The 21,813-nt window shown below is 43.4% G+C and overlaps 1 protein-coding gene across 8 annotated transcripts in view; it reads right to left on the reverse strand.

Annotated features, from left to right (window-relative positions):
• The window catches only part of LOC129863173 (protein phosphatase 1B-like), a 45,217-nt gene extending 27,503 nt beyond the window's left edge, over nucleotides 1-17,714 (reverse strand). For 2 of the 8 annotated variants that reach the window (XM_055935130.1, XM_055935126.1), the window contains exon 1: nucleotides 17,023-17,523. The gene's annotated coding sequence lies outside the window, so the exon portion shown is untranslated. The other 6 variants (XM_055935112.1, XM_055935104.1, XM_055935108.1 and 3 more) reach the window with 6 other exon arrangements.
• Between the last annotated feature and the right edge of the window lie 4,099 nt (nucleotides 17,715-21,813).

Here is a 21,813-nt window from a genome sequence, read left to right on the forward strand (position 1 = left end):
TTGTTGATCTCTGCATCAGACAGGATGCTCTTGCCAGCATACTTAGGGTCCAACATGTACGCTGCGGCGTGTATGGGCTTCAGGGAGAAGTCTTCACGCTCTTTGATGTATTTCAGAACTGCAGTTTCCTCTGCTTGGAGCAGTGAAGTGGGCAGGGCAGTACAGATTTCTTCTCTTACATCTGCAAGCAGAGTCTGAACATCAGACAGGACAGCATTATCTCCCCCAATCCATGCAATGGCTACAGCTATAGGTTTCAGGAGTTTCAGGCTGCGTACCACTCTCTCCCAAAATACATCATCCAGGAGGATCCTCTTGATGGGGCTGTCCATATCGGCAGACTGACATGGCCATTTCTTGGAGAGACTCTTACCCCTCCAGGAGACTGTCAAACATGATGACACCACCACCCCAACGGGTGTTGCTGGGCTGCTTCAATGTGGTGCTCTTATTCTTCTCACTTTGCTTGGTGAGGTAGATTGCTGCTATAACTTGATGACCCTTCACATACTTAACCATTTCCTTGGCTCTCTTATGGAGTGTATCCATTGTTTTCAGTGCCATGATGTCCTCGAGGAGCAGATTCAATGCATGAGCAGCAAAGCCAATGGGTGTGATGTGAGGGTATGACTCCTCCACTTTAGACCAAGCAGCCTTTATGTTAGCAGCATTGTCTCACCAGAGCAAATACCTTCTGTGGTTCAAGGTCATTGATGACTGCCTTCAGCTCATCTGCAAGACTGGTGTTTCTGTTGTTCCTTGTGTCTGTGCTCTTGTAGAATGCTTGTTGAGCGGTGGAGATTATGTAGTTAATTATTTCTTGCCCACGAACATTCGATCAACATTCAAAGATGGTTGCAATACAGTCTGCTTTCTCTATGATTTGCTTGACCTTCACTTGAACTCTGCATCCAGCAAATGAGTAGATAAAGCATGTCTGGTTGGAGGGGTGTATGCTGGGCGAAGAACGTTCAGAAATCTCTTCCAATACACATTGCCTGTGAGCATCAGAGGGGAACCAGTTGCATACACAGCACGAGCAAGATTCATCGTTATTTCTCCTACTACGTTCCTCCATTGAGTAAAACAACTTTGATTCCAGGAGGACCATGAGCTGTTGCTATCGATAAGGTGTCTGATTCATCATTTTCACCTTGAATAGAAGTAGAGGGACTTTGTCAGAGGTTGCTTGTTGTGAGCGCTGAGGGAACTTCATGCACTTGGCCAGATGATTCTGCATCCTTGTTGCATTCTTCACATATGATTTGGCACAGTATTTGCAAATGTACACAGCTTTTCCTTCTACATTAGCTGCAGTGAAATGTCTCCACACATCAGGCATATTCCTGTAAAGAATTTTTTTAAATTGGTAAAAAAAAATACAATTCTAAATAGTTCAGCAGTTAGATTAAACAACTCCTTTGTAAGATAAATTTATCAAATGAAACATGTATGGAAACGGGTGAATTAACACAGTTATATCAGTTATCAGTTATATCAGTTATAGCAGGCTCAAGCAAGCTAAAACCCACATGGTAGAAAAAACAAGTTAGAAATGATTTAAAAACACACTTTGCTGTAGGCTACTATTTACTAGTTAACAAAAAATCCTGTATGTCACATAAAATATTCACCCCACCCAGTATTGTAATCAAAACTTACCAGAAAGCATGTAGTCCTTGGCTCAGACAGTGTAGTAGTGTGGGCTCAATAGCATCTCATTAGCGTTCAAGATCTTGAGAAATCGGCTGTACATGTGATGGAAGAGTGTACTGCACGTGATGGAAGAATGCACTGTGCATGCAGAGGGTTGCAATTCCATTGAATTGGGGATAGTTTAACCAAAATATGCCACAAGACCTAGAATATCCCACAAAAAAAGAGTAAACTTTCTTGATGATTTTAAGCAAAATTTTAAGCAGGAAGGTTTCCGACCCTTTGCAACACTAGTACGACCCTTAAACAGGTCAACATTCACAAAGCCGCAGGGCCAGACGGATTACCAGGACATGTACTCTGGGCATGCACTGACCAACTGGCAAGTGTCTTCACTGACATTTTCAACCTCTCCCTGACGGAGTCTAATACCAACATGTTTCAAGCAGACCACCATAGTTCCTGTGCCCAAGAACATTAAGGTAAACTGCCTAAATGACTACCGACCTGTATCACTCACGTCCGTAGCCATGAAATGCTTTGAAATTCTGGTCATGGCTCATAACACCATTATCCCAGAAACCAAGACCCACTCAAATTTGCATTACCACACCAACAGATCCACAGATGATGCTATCTCTATTGCACTCCACACTGCCCTTTCACACCTGGACAAAAGGAACACCTGAGTGAGAAAGCTATTCATTGACTACAGCTCAGCGCTCAACACCATAGCACTCTCAAAGCTCATCACTAAGATAAGGAACCTGGGACGAAACACCTCCCTCCGCAACTGGATCCTGGACTTCCTGACGGGCCACCTCCAGGTGGTAAGGGTAGGTAACAACACATCCGCCATGCTGATCCTCAACACGGGGGCCCCTCAGGGGTGTGTGCTCAGTCCCCTCCTGTACTCCCTGTTCACTCATGACTGGACCAGGTTGAGAGTTCCTTGGCGTCCACATCATCAACAAACTAACATGGTCCAAGCACACCAAGACAGTCGTGAAGAGGACACGACAAAACCCATTCCCCCTCAGGAGACCGAAAAGATTTGGCATGGGTCCTCAGATCCTCAAAAGGTTTTACAGCTGCACCGTCGAGAGCATCCTGACGGGTTGCATCACTGCCTGGTATAGCAACTGCTCGGCATCCGACCACAAGGCACTACAGAGGGTAGTGCGTATGGCCCAGTACATCACTGGGGCCAAGCATCCTGCCATCCAGGACCTCTATACCAGGCAGTGTCAGAGGAAGGTCCTAAAAATTGTTCAGGACTCCAGCCACCCTAGTCATGGACTGTTCTCTCTGCTACTGCATGGCAAGCGGTGCCGGAGTGACAAGTCTAGGTCCAAGAGGCTTCTAAACAGTTTCTACCCCCCAAGCCATAAGACTCCTGAACAGTTAATCAAATGGCTAACCAGACTATTCGCATTCCCCCCCCCCCCTCTTCTACACTGCTGCTACTCTGTTATCATCTATGCATAGTCACTTTAGTAACTCCACCTGCATGTACATATTACCTTGACACCAGTACCCCCTGTACATATTCCCGCTATTGTTATTTTACTGTTTATTATTTGTCATTCTTATCTTGCTTTTTTTTGTTGGTATTTTCTTAAAACTGCATTGGTTAATGGCTTGTAAGTAAGCATTTCACTGTAAGGTCTACACTGGTTGTATTCGGCGCATGTGACATATAAAATTAGATTTAATTTATTATCATCTTGCTAAACATACAGTTTCTGATATGATTTGTGTTCCCATACTCGAAGATGTTTCCTCTCTCCCACACAGAGAAAACCCTTGCAGAGGTCGGTGGCACTGCAGTGATGTAACCACAGGACTGCTCTAGCTCTGGGGCTGATGTCATGTGTTCCATCTCTATGGTTACTGGGCTTGGAGTGGCAGCCAAGTGGTCACTATAGCAACCGGGAGCTCTAGCACTGCTGAACAGCAAACCCCTGACCATGCACTGTTTCTTCGCTTGAATGACAGGAGTTGTCGAAATAAACACTGCAGACACTCTTCAGTCGTCACCACATTTCCCCTGATCCTGGTGTTTCAGTGTATTTGAACAGCAGCACGAAGAGTAAGGTAATAAAACTTCTCAGCTTGGATTCATGTCCCACCTCCCCCAATCATGCTCCCTCAACAGAACATGTGAACTTCGACACAGCTTTCATCAGTAAGTCACCTGAATATCCATGCATTTAAATCACAGAACTGTTTAATGATTTAATTGCATTACTGCTGAGCACATTAAATTGCCATGCTCAGAGACATATCCCCAGGAACATGAAGAATAGCCTGCTTGGTGGGATTTATTGCCAAAGATGAATTTTGATTCAGGGCAGTCAGCCAGTGACGGGCAGGGCAGTCAGCCAGTGACGGGCAGGGCAGTCAGCCAGTGACGGGCAGGGCAGTCAGCCAGTGAGGGCAGGGCAGGGCAGTCAGCCAGTGAGGGCAGGGCAGGGCAGTCAGCCAGTGAGGGCAGGGCAGGGCAGTCAGCCAGTGAGGGCAGGGCAGGGCAGTCAGCCAGTGAGGGCAGGGCAGGGCAGTCAGCCAGTGAGGGCAGGGCAGGGCAGTCAGCCAGTGAGGGCAGGGCAGGGCAGTCAGCCAGTGAGGGCAGGGCAGGGCAGTCAGCCAGTGAGGGCAGGGCAGGGCAGTCAGCCAGTGAGGGCAGGGCAGGGCAGTCAGCCAGTGAGGGCAGGGCAGGGCAGTCAGCCAGTGAGGGCAGGGCAGGGCAGTCAGCCAGTGAGGGCAGGGCAGGGCAGTCAGCCAGTGAGGGCAGGGCAGGGCAGTCAGCCAGTGAGGGCAGGGCAGGGCAGTCAGCCAGTGAGGGCAGGGCAGGGCAGTCAGCCAGTGAGGGCAGGGCAGTCAGCCAGTGAGGGCAGGGCAGGGCAGTCAGCCAGTGACGGGCAGGGCAGGATAGTCAGTGACGGGCAGGTCAGTCACCCCCCTCTGACACTGAGTGTGGATTCTGGCTGAACTACTGAGAGACATTCTGCTGAAGTCATGGATTGACAGCATTTGGGATAGCTCAGTTCCTCTCTATTTCCTCTGAGTCACATCACGTCAGTGCTGTTTTCTTGCGTGCTCCATCTGTCCAACTCACCCAGCCAGCACTCCATGTCACAGCCATTCAAATCCACCACCACCTCTCCCATTCAAATCATCCACCACCTCAGCCATCTCTCCCATTCAAATCATCCACCACCTATCTCTCCCAAATCAGTCCCAAGAGAACAATAGACATTCACTGTGTGCCATACACAGACAAACACACCCTCTTGTGACCTTGAAGGGATCATGTTCTGGTTCTCCAGGAACCTATCAAATCAAGGAGCATGTTTAAAATGTCCACTTCCTCGCTAGAATTGGGAGAAGCCAAAACCTCCAGACCGTTTTACACAGGACAAAGGGACTTCAGAGAGTCTTAAAAAGGTAGCTATACTGAGGTAGCATAGGCCCACCCAATGGGGAGCAAGGGATCAGCCAGTCAGAATGAGTTTTTACCCACAAAAAGGGCTTTATTAAAAGACAGAAACACTCCTTATCACCCTTCCCCTCAGTCAATGGCACAGGTGAAGAAGCCGGATGTGTAGGTCCTGGGCTGGCGTGGTCACAGGTGGTGTGCGTTTGCGAGTCCTCTAAAACGACGTTGGAGGCAGCTTATGGTAGAGAAATGGACATTAAATTCTTGCAACAGCTCTGGTGGACGTTCCTGCAGTCAGCATGCCAATTACAAACTTCCTCAAAACTTGAGACATCTGTTGCAGTGTTGTGCGAAAAAAAAAATCACATTTTAAAGTGCCAATATTGTCAGGCACAAGGTGCACCTGTAAGGATCATGATGTTTATATCAGCTTATTGATGTGCCACACCTGTCAGGTGGATGGATTATTTTGGCAAAGGATTTTGGCACTGCTCACTAACAGTGATATAAAAAAATGTGTGCACAAAATTTGAGAGAAATAAACTATGACCTGTTCACCGGATTTATCTGCTGCTCCAGTTTCAACTGTTCTGCCTGCGGCTATGGAACCCTGACCTGTTCACCGGACGTGCTACCTTGTCCCGGACCTGCTGTTTTCAACTCTCTCTACTGCACCTGCTGTCTCGATATCTGAATGACCGGACATTTACTCCTGAGGTGCTGACCCGTTGCACCCTCTAAAACCACTGATTATTATTTGACCCTGCTGGTCATCTATGAACGTTTGAACATCTTGACCATGTACTGTTATAATCTCTACCCTGCACAGCCAGAAGAGGACTGGCCACCCCTCATAGCCTGGTTCCTCTCTAGATTTCTTCTTAGGTTCCTTCCTTTCTAGGGAGTTTTTCCTGGCCACCATGCTTCTACACCTGCATTGCTTGCTATTAGGGGTTTTAGGCTGGGTTTCTGTATAGCACTTGTGACATCAGCTGATATAAAAAGGGCTTTATAAATACATTTGATTGATTGACTTTACATGGTACGTTTATATTTAGTAAACTACTCAATGGGTCCATGCAGTGCCAGATTAGCCTCTGATTGAACAGCGGCCAGCCCAAAGGGATGGATGAATGGCACTGCTCTTCCCTAGGCATGCATGGAGGTCAATGGGAGACTAGCCTAACTGAAAATTCGATGTAGATGGATGTTAGGACTGGTGTAGTCAGACCCACCATGGAATACCACTAAGAACAGAAAAAGTAAGGACAAGTAAAGGTGGGGAGACCGATATGGCTGCATGGCACTGTGGGGGTTGTGTACTGTTAAGGCATATATTATGACGACACTGTAAGGTTGTTTGTTTGTTTTGGACTTCGGTGACGGCTTTTCAGCTGTTCGGGCACACCATTTTTTCCCGAGGCAAACCTAAGTTCGGAGCCAAAGTCTATGCCCCTTCATCGGTGATTGGTCAACAGTAGGGATTCTTCAATAAAGTATTTGTTGTCTTTCAACGAGAGACGACTTGTCATGCACATTTTTTTCATTGAGAAATACTCCAAACATCTTAGTTCGATATAAAATTGCAAAAACGTCAAAATTAATGACAGATTTCTTGAGTTATCGTACATTTATTGTGACCATTTTGAGGAAGTGTATACTGACTACAGGATCTCGAGATGGACAAACAGTACTATTGCCAATTTTTCTAGTTTTTCAAGCGAAGGTCTTTTAATTATGGCTGCAGGGGCAGTATTGAGTAGCTTGGATGAAAGGTGCCCAGAGGTGCCCATACTAAACTGCCTGCTCCTCAGTTCCATATGCTAATATATGCATATTATTATTAGTAGTATTGGATAGAAAACTCTGAAGTGTCTAGAACTGCTTGAATGATGTCTGTGAGTATAACAGAACTCATATGGCAGGCAAAAACCTGAGAATCCAAACAGGAAGTAGGAAATCTGAGGTTGGTCGATTTTAAACCCAGCCCCTATTGAATACACAGTGGGATATGGATATGTTTGCACTTCCTACGGCTTCCACTAGATGTCAACAGTCTGTAGAACCTTGTCTGATGCCTCTACTGTGAAGTGGGGCCGAAGGAGACAGGAATTAGTCAGGTCTACCATGACCTGACCATGCTCTGATCACATGATAGGGAGCTCTGTTACATCGCACATCTGAAGTCAATGGTATTCTTCGGTTGGATCGTTATTCAAGATTTATGTTAAAAACATTCTAAAGATTGATTCAATACAACATTTTGACATTTAGTCTGCTTTTAGTGAACGCGCTTCCTGACTTTGGATTTGTTTACCAAACACGCTAACAAAAATAGCTATTTGGACATAAATGATGGACATTACCGAACAAAACAAACATTTCTTGTGGAAGTGGGAGTCCATTCCGACGAAGATCAGCAAAGGTAAGTGAAGATTTATAATACGATTTATGAGTTTTGTTGACTGCACAATTTGGCGGGTAACTGTATGGCTTCCTTTTGTGGCTGAACGCTGTTCTCAGATGATTGAATATTGTGCTTTTTTTAAGCGGGTGCATTAAAGGAATATATGCGAGCACACTCGTTTGGTTCGCCTAGCCGACTTCGGCTAGCCGCCAGCTGAACTGAAGGATGCTGACGCCTTACGCCTAATTGATGGGAATCACAGCCCTTCCAACAGAGCAAACACATCATCCTCATTCTAAGATGACGAGAGCCATTTCTAAATCCGGAGTCAGTCCTACAAAACAAACACCTCTTCAGGGCACTGAGTAGCCTAATCTGGCCTTAGATGAAGATCGGATCCTAAAGTCGTCATCCACAAATAGGCCTATACACACATGCACAAACAAATCCACTGTCAAACATCTCACACTGACTGAACTACTCCCAGTGGTTCAGTCAAAAGAGTTCCCAGGAATGACCGGGCCAGAGGCGTGTTTCTCTCATCTCTCTGGAACCATTTCAACTGAATTTTAGATGGAATGTTGTTGAGGGCAAAAAGTAAAACCAACACTTCTAACAATTATTATCTTTGGGAGAGCTTGGGTCTTTCTTCACTGCGAAAGGGTGTGAATATCAGAGTGACTCTGCACACCAACCCGAATTGCACATACAACATACAAAGGCATCGGTGGTGCAAAACCCTCAAAGCAAATTAACACACTGCATGTGTTCAGTTTCCACTTGATATTGATTGAGTTCAGTTATCTGGCCTCTCCTGACCCTTTCAGTCCCTTTCCCCACAGATACCCTGTTCAACGTTACCAGTGACCCAGCACTGGACACTTATTTAGGTGTCATTCTGAGCCCTCCAGTCAACAGTGTGCCGACATCTGGACAGGGGAGACAGGGTTTATCACTCAGAGTGGAACAATTCACGGTTGACACCATTTCTGTTGGTGACAGCATTAACGGTCACGTCAGCCAGTAATTGGTTCCCAATAAACATCTAATATTTTTGGTCACGAACAAAAACGGATTTGCAGACACCGAAATCAACAGGACTGTCTGTGTGACACTCAGGAACATAGGCATAAAACTCAACATACTATGACTTCATTATTTCATTATACAAACTTTCTCTGCAATCCGCACACATCCATAACCCCCCGCACACATCCATAACCCCCCGCACACATCCATAACCCCCCGCACCCAGAGCTGCCAACTCATTGGCCGAGACACACATTTTACCATCTTCTCACACCACAACACATATCACACATTGAAAAGTACTGAATGTATTTTTCTAAATTAGTCCATTGTATAGACAGTTAACTTTTCAACTGTGCTCCAAATCGTTTTGAAATAGGCGCAGATGCTCCCTCAATTTACCATCAGGAGCGGAACCGCTATCATTGTCCTGTCTTGCCACATTGAAGTATATGATTGGTCTGGATATGTAAAGGGGCCTTCCGAGTGGCGCAGCAGTCTAAGGCACTGCATCACAATGCTAAAGGCGTGATAGTCATTATCTTAAACATACAAATTCTTCTAAAGTATTCCACCCTGAAACCATATAATTGTATGAAATGTGTTAGAGTCATAATCCAATAATGTGTGTGACTAGACTTTTTAAGACTAGGCCATTGTGTTACTATTTCGCAATATGAGCAGGGTATAAGTTGAGACATTCAAAGACAACTGAACTGTCGACTTGTTAGAACGGTGAAACTAATAACTGGAAAGAGGCCTCCCCACCCTAGGGAGGAGAAAAACTGTTAGAAACGGCTTGCAGAAGATGAAACATGTTGCAGAAGTGTGATAAACAATGTATGTGAACTGTGGAAAAATACAGCCCACCTAAAGCGAGGTGGAGTTTCTACTGATGTGAGTTCATTTGTGTGTGTGTGTGCTATAAAAAGATTGTTTTCTCATTTTGAAGACAGATCAATTCTTTATTCAGAGAGCGCTCTATTGCAGGCTGAGACTTTGTCCATTTATTTGAACTGGAGCTTTACAACCTTCAGGAATTAGACAGAGATATAAAATAGTTCAGTTAGAACATTGGGATAGACATTCTCGTGACAAGGCGTCACTACAGATCCGGGTTCAATCCCAGGCAGCGTTGCAGCCGGCCGCGACCGGGAGACCCATGAGGTGGCGCACAATTGGCCCAGCGTCGTCTGGGTTAGGGGAGTGTTTTGCCGGCTGGGACGCTCTAGCAACTTTTTGTGGCGGTTCGGGCGCATGCACGCTGACTTCGGTCGCCAGCTGTACAGTATTTCCTCCGTCACAATGGTGCGGCTGGCTTCCGGGTTGAGCGAGCAGTGTGTCCAGAAGCAGTGCGGCTTGGCAGGGGCATGTTTCAGAGGAAGCATGGCTCTTGACAGTCGCCTCTCCCGAGTCCAAACAGGAGTTGCAGCGATGGGGCAAGACTAACTACCATATGGATATCACAAAAATTGGGGAGAAAAAAAGGGTGTCAAAATTATTGCAAACCCAAAAGTGTAAGTTCGATTCTAGAGGGGGGAAAATAATACAAAAATGATTTGGTTAGGGTGTGGGGCAGATTTATGTAATATTTTCTTCTGGAGATTTTATTTATTTAGTCTGATCAGTGGAACAAATCTCATTCTTAATGGGCTAAAATACTGGGTAATTACTGTGCTTGTCAGCAACAACACTACTGTTATTCCCCACAATAATAGTATTATTCCACTTCTCCCCAATTCTGCCAGTGTAATTATATACTGGAAATCTGATATGCCTACTTGTGTCTTCTGAAAATTATTAACATGGGGCTATACATTTTTGCAGACATTCATGGACAGTTTTGAGTACGTCATACAAATACCCATTGGATATTAAATGCTCCAGGAATCAAATATAATTTGACGTTTGATTTTAGTATTGTGCACATGCTAGGCAGAGATGGTAGGGGGACTCAATTCAAACGCATCATATTTTGTCAACAGTGCATTCGGAAAGTATTCAGACCCTTGACTTTATCCAAATTTTGTTACATTAGAACCTTATTCTAAAATGTATTCAATTGTTTTTTCCCACTCATCAATCTACACACAAAACCTCTGGAGATGGGATAACCTTCCTGAAGGACAACCATCTCTGCAGCATTCCACCAATCAGGCCCTTATGGTAGAGTGGCCAGACAGAAGCCACTCCTCAGTAAAAGACACGACAGCTCGCTTGGAGTTTGCCAGTCTCAGACCATGAGAAACAAGACTTTCTGGTCTGATGAAACCAAGATTAAACTCTTTGGCCTGAATGCCAAGGATCACGTCTGGAGAAAACTTAGCACCATCCCTACAGTGAAGCATGGTGGTGGCAGCATCATGCCTTGGGGATGTTTTTCAGTGACAAGGAGACTAGTCAGGATCTAGGGAAAGTTGAACGGAGCAAAGTACAGAGAGATCCTTGATGAAAACCTGCTCCAGAGCGCTCAGGACCTCAGACTTGGGCGAAGGTTCACCTTCCAACAGGACAACAACCCTAAGCACACAGCCAACACACAACACAGGAGTGGAGTCTCTGAATGTCCTTGAGTGGCCCAGCCAAAGCCCGGACTTGAACCCGATCGAACATCTCTGGAGAGACCTGAAAATAGCTGTGCCGCAACGCTCCCCATCCAACCTGACAGAGCTTGAGAGGATCTACAGAGAATGGGAGAAACTGCCCAAGTACAGGTGTGCCAAGCTTGTAGTGTCATACCCAAGAACACTCAAGGCTGTAATTGCTGCCAAAGGTGCATCAAACAAAGTACTGAGTAAAGGGTAGGCTTACTGATTACTGTAAATGTGATATTTAAAACAAAGCATTTGTTATACATTGGCAAAAATGTCTAATAACCTGTCATTATGGGGTATTGAGTATACATTGATGAGGGAAAATGTGGAAAAGGGGTCAGAATAATTTCTGTATGCATTGCATTCAGATGAAGACGATGGTAGGGTCTTCAACTAGTAGGCCTCAAACCACCTGAAAATATATATTTATTTGATTTATCTTTAAGTTTTTGTTGATTTTGTGAAATTAGCCCCATTCTAAGAGACAGTTTTTAAAAATTCTAAATGTTTGTCTCATTACCTTTAAAGCAGTCTATGGACAAGGAGACCGCAATCTATGATTTGGTTAACCACTGCCATTAAATCATTAATATGAAAATGTCCTGTGGAGAGCATTGGTGTAGTGGTGGTAACACTCCCTGACACGTCTCTCATACAACTTTCCACTTGAGAACAGGGATCAATTCCTGCTTCCAACCTTCCCAATGTTTCTCCCATTTACCTGTCTCCTCATTTCATTACTGTCTGAATAATGTACCAAACCACCTAAAAAAATATGTACAACATTTAAGAATAAGCATACTTTACACGTAATCCCCCTAATTTTGTGTGTTCATTTAATGTTCAAAGTATCCTGAATACACCGGACCGGAAGGTTTAATTTGAACATTTTCCACCCTGGTCATAGGCCTAAGCCATAGAAACAGAGTGGACTGCTATACTATTCAATGAACATGTCAGACGTTCTGGCTGGCTTTCCATCTCCCAATAATGAGACCAAATGTCTGAGCCGTCCAGCATAAACACCAGCTCTACAACTGAGTGGGAATAACAGGCTGAATGAGCAGCTGGGTTGTGTTCAGTTCTGCGCAAAAAAAGGATGACATGTTTTCAAACACAGTTAACAGAACAAGCCTAAGCCTACTACAACTTACCAAATAAGAACCAGGAGTCAAGAACATAAAAACATTTTTTTTTTAACTGTCCTCAGTAGAGCCCAGGAAAAAAGAAATCCAGACCACTACTTTTTTTCTTCTTCAACTCCCACCCTCTATTTGAACCATCAACACCACCACCACCCATTAGGTACTGAGACCAAGGATAACAGGATGTCATGACACCCTGAGACCTCAGAAGCACTGATTCTCTATGGCAGTCGAGGCGACGGGCTCAAAACAAACAGAGAGCTACCTTCCTTCCAAGAAAGCGAGAGGCTCGTACTTGGAAGGAGACATCACTGTTGGTTTTGAACCCGTCACCACCTCACCTGGTCGTCTGAAGCCCCAGGACTGCTAGTCCTAATCACTTTATCAGAGATACTCAGTCATCATAAGTGTCGCCCATCTACACCAACATTTAAAAAAAGCATATTCAGGGGCTACAGAAGTAAATCATAGTCCAGACACGATAACTATGTCGCAATGGGACGCCAGACTACGCAGCTCTGAGACCACCATCCACAGGGGATGCACAGGCCAAACGTGCACCTCCACACAATTCCCAACCAACAGGGCTCCGGTACACATCTATTCATTTCAATGTGTTGACAGTTGGAGAACTTGCTGTGCTCAGAATATGAAAAGTATGAAAGCCAACAGCCCAATATTCTAGAACACTGCTGTGCACACAGGTTTTAGACTATGATGGATGCTTAAGACCTGTGGTGCTCAGGTCACATTTAGAACAGCAGAATGAATGAGGCCTCAGGCTTCGTTGACCTCCAGGCTTATGTGATTTCAAAACATGTCACTATAGTGAACATTAGAATTCTCTCTCTTCATTCCAGACCATGAACGCATCACTGACTTATCCCTCCCTCTCTATGTGCATCTGTGTGTGTGCATACGTTCTACACTGTCAGCAACTCCTTGGGCTAATTTTCCTTGCTCTCTTTTCTTGTAAGTGACCTCTGTATAAAGGATGTTAGACTAGGCCTACTTCTTGTAAGTGACCTCTGTATAAAGGATGTTAGACTAGGCCTACTTCTTGACTCATGTAAGGGCAAGTGGCTTCAATAAGACAATATTCAATGTAATGGCTCCCATCTGAAAACACACAACACTTGTTTGAAAGTCTGCCAAATTCACAGCTTTGTCTTAGAAAGGGGCAGGCTACATCACACATTTTTCAGTTGATACGAAGACAAAACAGAATTCTACTTAGTTGTTGTGTAGGCAGTGGCAGGATGGCACTGGTTGGTCACGTGTTTACATCTTGCGCAAGGATGTTAAGAGCTTCTGACCAACAAGTGTCTTTCGCCTCAGGCTGAGAGAAGTGATATTTACATTGGGACAGGGACAGCATTTTGCACCAATGTGTCATTATAAACATGTCAATAGCTAGGTTTCCACCTAATTGGCGACAGACTGGATTGTCACATTAATATTGTAAAATCTGCATAAAAACAACATGCACATTTTCCCACCAGAGATGTTTCCATCAAATTGACTTGTTGCTGATAAAAAGGCTGTGCCTGTTGACGTAATGCACACAAAATATACTTTTTTGCTTAACTTTGTACAGAATACAAAATGTCAATGCTTTTCCATCCCAGTTTAAACTCTACCAATAGTTGTGTCACAAAAACAGTTGTGTTAAATGGCAAAATATGCCTACTCTGGTCTTGGCAGATAGCGCTCTAGCCAACAGCTCAGAGATTCAGTGCGGGTAGGCTGTGGAGGTAGGCTAGTCTACATGATGAGATTATTATGGATAAGGGTGAGAACATTTTGTCAAACAGCAGTCAAGCATAGATCATCATGTCACCAGCGTAAGATCCTCAATATTAATTGGAAAGGAGCATCAAGCTCACCGTGCAGTTTCACCACCCTGTGAAGTTCATCAGAAGTTACACTACATGACCAAAAGTATGAGGACACCTGCTCGTCAAACATCTTATTCCAAAATCATGGGCATTAATATGGAGTTGGTCTCCCCTTTGCTGCTATAACAGCCTTCAGTCTTCTGGGAAGGCTTTCCGCTAGATGTTGGAACATTACTGCGGGACTTGCTTCCATTCAGCCAGCCACAAGAGCATTAGAGGTCGGGCACTGGAATTGGGGGATAAGGCCCAGTTCGCAGTCTGGGTTCCAATTCTTCCCAAAGGTATTCGATGGGGTTGAGGTGAGGGATTTGTGCAGGCCAGTCAAGTTCTTCCAGACTGATCTTGACAAACCATTTCTGTATGGACCTCGCTTTGTGCAGGTGGCATTGTCATGCTGAAACAGGAAAGGGCCTTCCCAAACTGTTGCAACAAAGTTGGAAGCAAAGCATTGTCTAGAATGTCATTGCATGCTGTAGCATTAAGATTTTCCTCCACTGAAACTCAGGGGCCTAGCCCAACCCATGAAAAACAGCCCCAGACCATTATTCCTCCTCCACCAAACTTTACAGTTGGCACTATGCATTCGGGCAGGTAGCATTCTCCTGGCATCCGCCAAACCCATATTCGTCCTTCGGACTGCCAGATGGTGAATTGTGATTAATTACTCCAGAGAACGCATTTCCATTGCTCCAGAGTCCAATGGCAGCCGACGCTTGGCATATAGCGCATGGTGATCTTAAGATTGTTTGCGGCTGGTCGGCCATGGAAGCCCATTTCATGAAGCTCCCGACGAACAGTTATTGTTCATTGCTTACGTTGCTTCCAGAGGCAGTTTGGAACTCGGTAGTGAGTGTTGCAACAGAGGAAAGATGAATTTTACACGCTACGTGCTTCAGCACCTCTGTTCTGTGAGCGTGTGTGGCCTACCACATCAGCGCTGAGCCGTTGTTGCTCCTAGACATTTCCACTTCACAATAACAGCACTTACAGTTGACCGGGGCAGCTCTAGCAGGGCAGAAATTCAACAAACTGACTTGTTGGAAAGGTGGCATCCTATGACGGTGCCACGTTGAAAGTCACGGAGCTCTTCTGTAAGTCCATTCTACTGTCAATTTTGTCTATGGAGATTGCATAGCTGTATGCTCTATTTTATACTCCTATCAGCAACGGGTGTGGCTGAAATAGCGGAATCCACTCATTTGAAGAGATGTCCACATACTTTTGCATATACAGCGTATTTCATACGTAGCCTTAAAAACTGCATGTTTCCCAAGTTGTAATGGGAGGACCACAAACCATATCACAGCATGTCTCCAAGTTTACTTCGATATAATGGTTATTATATCAATATTTGTGCATATTGACAATTCCACTGCCATGCCTCGCATAATACATTTTACAGACACAAAAAGATCCCACCATGTCGAATAAACAAAGTATTTGTCAGCATTTATAAAATTGTACCGAAACGTCCTGTTTCCATCACAGCTGTCATGTTTTTTCAATACAGTATGACTTTATTCGCATTACAACTGAATGGAAACATGGCTAATGATGATCCAATTTCATCTACACAGCTGACTCTCCCCCTGGTGTTGGTAGTCAGTAATAACACCACAAGTCATTGTCATCTCTACTGAAACCTGAAGGGGGGGACCCATACGATGCACCCAGATAATGTAAGCAGGTGTGATCGTTCAGATCACGCAAAACAGACATGGAGAGGATTTTCATTTTCAACTGAAAATGTCTCGTCCTGCAAGTACTTGCACTTAGCCTAATAGCCATACACTGTCTGTATATAACTACCAGTAAAGCCTGAACTATTTGTCTTTAGCTGGACCTGATTGTTTTTTTAGGACTAATACTTTCGCTCTGAGTTGCATACTATTGGAATGACTGGACCACACCTGTGACATAAGTGCAGTGCACAATTATTGCATAACTGGGAGGTATTCACCAGGAACCAAACAGATCTGAGTAAAAAATGTTCCATTGCAAACCGTTCGCTACAGTATCTGACTAATAAATACACCCATCGCAACAGGAGTGTCACACAAGCTACTAAAATGAACAAGACAGACAAGGATACAGAACACACAATGTCAGTTTACATATGGTTATAGTCCTGGCTTAGCTAGTTATATCCACCTGACATGGCACTGTTGATCGTGGGATAGCTAATGAAGAACAATCAAATCACTGCTGTTAAACAACTTCCCAGAGGCGAAATACAAATAGACCTCTGTATAAAGAGTCTTGCAGATTCGGTCAACAATGTTTGAAGCTAATGTTGTCGTTTCCAGTTACGTTATTGGACACTGCCAAATGTCACTCAACTATATAATGTGACTAAGTTAATATAACGTTAGATAGTACGAACCCAATTAAAACTAGTTTGCCAGCGGTCTTGGCCGCTCGTATATTATGGATAACGTCCAAATTAGCGTGCATTTCTAGTTGGCCAGCTAGCCATCTGTAGCCAAGAACAAGTAAATGACTGGGCCAGTGTGGCTTCTGTGTTGAGGAGTTACAGTAACTAAATAGTGTTGTGCAAGTGTGGGAAAATGTGCTACACTGTCAACAACAACTAGCGTTAGCGAAATACCGAAAGGCTACCGTACATGCAAAGGTCGACTTCAAACAATGTCCATTTAACGTTACCGTTTTCGCTAGTTAACTATATAATGTAATTAGCTATTATGCAATAACTAGCTAACTACACAAATAACTAGCACATATGAAAGACGTGATTTAGTATGACTGCAATGTGACTAGCTAGCTAGTCGTTAACGTTAAGTCTTAGATAGCAAGTTGGCTAATACCAATACCCCTGAAATAGTTATCTACTTACGTTTTCGGAGAAATGTTCTCTTCTGGTTGCAAGGGAATATTGATTTACTTGTCTATCAATTTTGGGGTTTAACTCGATTTCTTGAACTAGCTAGCTACTTATCTGACCAGAATTAAAGCTAGATAGCTAACGTTAGCTATATAACCAAGAGATAGCTAGCGCTTACACGAATTCCCCTTTCAACATTTCTCGGCACTGACTGTGGTATTTTTTAATGCATGTTTGGCACCAAAAAGAGACAGCGCTATGGTAATAATGGGGTGAGAGATAAAAAATAAAATACTTGCTAGCTAGTTATCATGGAATAACTGATCTGATGTTGGCAGCTAAATGTATGAAACAGATGACGTTCTTTCCTCCATTGATGGGCTAAAGCACAGCAGATCCCTGCTCGAAGTCCAACTCAAGGGAAGTGACATTCTCTCCACTCCTTAGTCATTGGTCAAAGTATACTACAAAATTGAGCTAAGATTGGTACTTATATTTGTCAGTCAAGTTACATTGTGACCTACCCTCTGAGGCGAAATATTGTTGACATTTTTTTTTATCGCTTCGGTACTGTTTTCACTTGCGTCACTTGAGTGTGTTATTAAGTCACTGACGTGATCTTCCTGTCCGGGTTGGCGCCCCCTCGGGTTCGTGCCGTGGAGGAGATCAGCCTTGGCTCAGGGTAGTAAATTGGTGGTTTGAAGATATCCCTCTAGTGGTGTGCTGGGCTGTGGTTTGGCAAAGTGAGTGGGGCCTGGTTGGGTGGGGCCTGATTGGCCCTGTCCGGTAAGTGCCCCTGACTAGTGTGCAATTCGGGGCCGGGCTCAATGTAGGTGGTGTCAAACTTTTGACCCCGCCCACGTTGACCCCGCCCACCATTTTTGTCCATCTGAGGTTTGACAGTCACACACTGAATACAAACACACACACGTTTGCGCAAGGCACACATTGAATACAAACGCATTTCATTTTTGAAGATCTTAAGAAATATTATATGAAGTACCCGCAGATGTGTTGTAACACTTTTTGCTTCATGCTATATTTGAGACAAGCTACTGATATTGTTGCAGTGAACAAACTTGTTATGTCATGTAATGTTAAAATTGTGTTGATAAATGTTATAACTTGTAATTATATTATTTAATTGAGCATATATATACAGTTACTACCTATCCTGATTTATAATGCTATTTACTTTCCTCATGAGAATGGAGACAGACTATACCATATAGACATACTAACAAGCTGAATGTGCTCTGTACGTTAAGTTATACCAGCTCCAGTAAAGAGATCAGAGACTCGGGTGACTTCTACGTCACCTTTACTAAACAACATAACACAATTAACAATTGAAACAATTAATACAGCAGACAAAAACAAGGTTTGACCACTCCTCAAAAATGGCTTCACTCCTGCTCCTCAAGAGGCAAAGACTGTAATGTTCTTGTTGTCAACTGCCTCCACATAGAACATCTCATAATCTCTCTGTAACATGAATTGTTCCTTGAGGAGAATATTTTCCTCTTAATCCAGGCCATCATACAACCGTAGTTCTTTAAGGGTTGTAATGCGGTCTTCCCCGTCCATCCCAATTACACTAGGGAGGGAAACAGTGCCTTTAAATGTTTGGAGTTCACACCACCTTGCTGCCTCCAGGGTGTCCCTTAAAAGTTAATCTCTTTCCTTGAAGAAAAGGGAGGAATAAATATTAAGAGTAGTGCCTCATTGGGTGATCAAATCAAATTACACCCCACTTTCACAATACCACCATGAAAACAAATGCCACAATTACTAAAGGGGTTTTCAGTGATATCTATAACTACTCAACAAGTCATCACAACTATTATATCTTGCCATGCATCAAGCCTTCAGCATTACACACATTAGACTACATACCCAGTTCACAGCTTCCAGTTCGCCGTGCATTTCGTTTTCAGTATCATCTAGAAAGAAAACAGATTGTGGTCGTTAAGTATTGTAAGGGAGACTCTAGGGATGTATGAACAAGAATGCACCTTACTTTAGCTAATAGCCTATACAGTAGAGAGGGGTGGGGACGTCTTCTACATCTTCCTGAAATATATTGGAGGGGGGGGTGGGGTTAAGTCTTTAAACATTGGTTTAAGACTATTCCACTCATCATATGACACCTACCTGTAGTGTGTTTTGTTTTCGCCGCCTTTTTCGATTTTTCAACCTCTCTTCTTCAGACCTTAGTGAGTGAAGGACATACATTACATACCTTCATTATGAAATTATATTCAGGTCAGTCTGGCTACAGTGAAACAAGTGATCTTAAGGATACAAACAAAAGGTTTTTATAATGTTCAAGACTTACGGCATTGGAAAGTTCTGCAGGAGAACTAAGCACCACCATCACCTAATTTGCTGCAGGGAGACTCTAGGGATGTATGAACAAGAATGCACCTTACTTTAGCTAATAGCCTATACAGTAGAGAGGGGTGGGGACGTCTTCTACATCTTCCTGAAATATATTGGAGGGGGGGGTGGGGTTAAGTCTTTAAACATTGGTTTAAGACTATTCCACTCATCATATGACACCTACCTGTAGTGTGTTTTGTTTTCGCCGCCTTTTTCGATTTTTCAACCTCTCTTCTTCAGACCTTAGTGAGTGAAGGACATACATTACATACCTTCATTATGAAATTATATTCAGGTCAGTCTGGCTACAGTGAAACAAGTGATCTTAAGGATACAAACAAAAGGTTTTTATAATGTTCAAGACTTACGGCATTGGAAAGTTCTGCAGGAGAACTAAGCACCACCATCACCTAATTTGCTGCATGTTTTCCATTGAAAAATAAAATCACACAATCCGATGGGGATCACAAAAAACACTATATCCACTAGTGATGAGAATTTCATAATTTATACATACCTCAGTGAAATCACACTGTGCTTCCATTGTAATGTGCAGAGTGTACTGTAAGTTAAGAAAGAGTAGGTTGTTAAGTTTGATAGTTATGATAACAACAATGATCATAGTAAATAATAATAATACCACTCCCCCCAGGAATATATTTCAGGATGTAGAAGACACCCCCCCCCCCCCCCCCCCAAGAAGTCACAGCACGTCACATCAGCATTCAGCTCTGCAGGAGTTTGATGTATGAATTGTGTATGTATTGTAACAACTGTAGGAAATAGGTCCCAAAAAGTGTCAAGAATAATAAACAAGAAAAAGTATGAGCAATAACAATAGTGTGCTTTGCATGCCGTAAGCACAGGAATTATAACTTTTCATATGTTATAACAGAAAATAGGACTAATATAATATACTGAATAGCTGGCGTCTTACCATCAAAACAAACACCCCACAGTTGTTTGAGAAACCTTGCTTTGGTAGGCCCTGTGGTGTGAACAAGGTACACTTTTCAATAAATGAATGACATTCAAATGGTACAGTTCAGTGGAATAATTTAAAGGAATATCTAACCTGAACATCATCCACACCAAAGTCCTCCAAGGTCCAGGGGACAAGATCTGAGCAATGTTTCTGTGAACACGGTGTATGTGAAAATAAAGAAAAAGTACAATTCAACAGCTTTTTATACTGCAGCATGCATAACAGTTTTGAACACTGTTGGAACTGAATTAGCCCAAGTATTTTTCACAACATGTATGGGTTTTGCTGGACCAGAAAATGTATTTTCGACTGCAAACACACCATTTCTCACATCAATGCACTCACATGCCAAAAATCTTTCCTTGGACACTGTTTCAAAGCAATGTGTATGCTTTCTTCGTAAATGTGTTTTTCTTATTTAACTTCAGTTTGCAGTGTGGACAAGTTAAAATGACTTTTCTTGACTTGCCATGTATGTTGGGAAAAGGTCATTTCATTATTGTATATACTATGTGTAGGCTGTGTAGACTCGCTATGTGTAACTAAGGGAATGGCATCAGCGATAAACATTTAGAGCCAGCCAAACACAACAAGGCATACATTGAAGAAACACAGAAAATCAACGATCAAATCGATTACATAACTGTACATGTAAACCAAGGCTTACTGCTCAAGTAGGCAAATTTGTCCAAATAAGATTCCCTCATTGTGAGCTATTAGCTAGCTCACGTGCAGGTGGGTGCTAATTAACGCTATGCTAACATTGGTGCGGTAGTTGGTCATATAAAAAATATACCACTGCACTGGTATAACATGAATATTACAAAGTGCATTATGCATGACAACAGTCTCACTTACGTCCATGGTTTATATTCTTATCCATGTAGGTTAGGTTAGGTTCGATTAAGGTTCGCTTTCGTTGTCGTTGATACCTTCGACGTATACCTCAACTTGGGTGACCTTGAAGGAGATGGGAAGGGTTCGAGGGAAACACGTTTGACCCCGCACACATTGAGCCCAACCCAACGTTTGACTCCGCCCACTTTGAGCCCGGCCCCGAACTGCACACTGCAGTCAGGGGCTTCACTTGTCCGGGGGTATCATCGGATGGGGCCCCAGTGTCTCCCAACCCCTCCTGTCTCAGCCTCCAGTATCAATGCTGCAATAGTTTATGTGTCAGGGGGCTATGGTCAGTCTGTTATATCTGGAGTATTTCTCCTGTGTCATCTGGTGTCCAAAAAAATAAAAATTACAATTATTTGTCACATGCGCCTTACAGTGAAATAATTACTCACAAGCCCTTAACCAACAAAAATAGATAAGTAAAAAATAGAAAATAAAAGTAACAAATAATTAAACAGCAACAGTAAAATAACTGTCACGTTCCTGACCTATTTATGTTAGTTTTTGTGTGTTAGTTGGTCAGGACGTGAGGT

The sequence above is a fragment of the Salvelinus fontinalis genome, chromosome 1 (genome assembly GCF_029448725.1).
Source record: "Salvelinus fontinalis isolate EN_2023a chromosome 1, ASM2944872v1, whole genome shotgun sequence".
NCBI classification, from domain to species: Eukaryota; Metazoa; Chordata; class Actinopteri; order Salmoniformes; family Salmonidae; genus Salvelinus; species Salvelinus fontinalis.